Here is an 808-nt window from a genome sequence, read left to right on the forward strand (position 1 = left end):
CCGACACCTCTAGGCACTATTTTGAGGCGTTTATAAAGTGCCCTTACAAAAATGCCTTCAATTAACAAACATGGTGTGGTGGTTCCAATGAAACATACCCCGACCTTATGTCAGGTTAATCGAATCTGGCCGGATAAAAGATTAGTCAGTACTCCCTCCGTCCCATAATATAAGACATTTTTGCAAGCTTGGTATTTTGCCTATGAAAACATTGCAAGAGCAAAGCATTGGCGGCAGTGCCCTAACATCTGGTTGTTACACGCCTCGACAGACAAGATCAAAACGAAATACCAACTCAATACTATATCTAACATCACCATGTACTTGTGTCCCAAGTTGAAGCATCCACAGCTATGAAAAGCACGGATACCAACCCAATACTCCCGGAAGCAGCCAAAAAGAAAAACAAAGAGTTGGGTAGAAAGATGGTCAGGGCATGTTACTCTACGTGCTTGCTTGCATCTTAGGGATCAGCTTATCAATTGGTAGCTCCTACTCTCACTGCATAACATATTGGTGAGTACTCATTACCCACACGCCGGCACTGACACTGACAAGATTGGCCAATATTGTATGCAAGATTCTTGTTCATCACATCTTTGTAACACAAGGTTACACATATGCACCACTACCGATTTAATTTGTTCCATAACATGTCACTCCTCTCGATCGCTCGCTCGCTCGCTCACTGTAATTCTAGGTCGTTGACACGAAAGCAAAAAATAAATTTATTCTCTGGCTCGCTTGCTGGTGGTGATTCGTCTTTTGTGTACTGTGTTTTATGACTTAGTAGTTAGTATGATCTGCT

The sequence above is a fragment of the Triticum dicoccoides genome, unplaced genomic scaffold (assembly GCF_002162155.2).
Source record: "Triticum dicoccoides isolate Atlit2015 ecotype Zavitan unplaced genomic scaffold, WEW_v2.0 scaffold73873, whole genome shotgun sequence".
Taxonomy (NCBI): Eukaryota; Viridiplantae; Streptophyta; class Magnoliopsida; order Poales; family Poaceae; genus Triticum; species Triticum dicoccoides.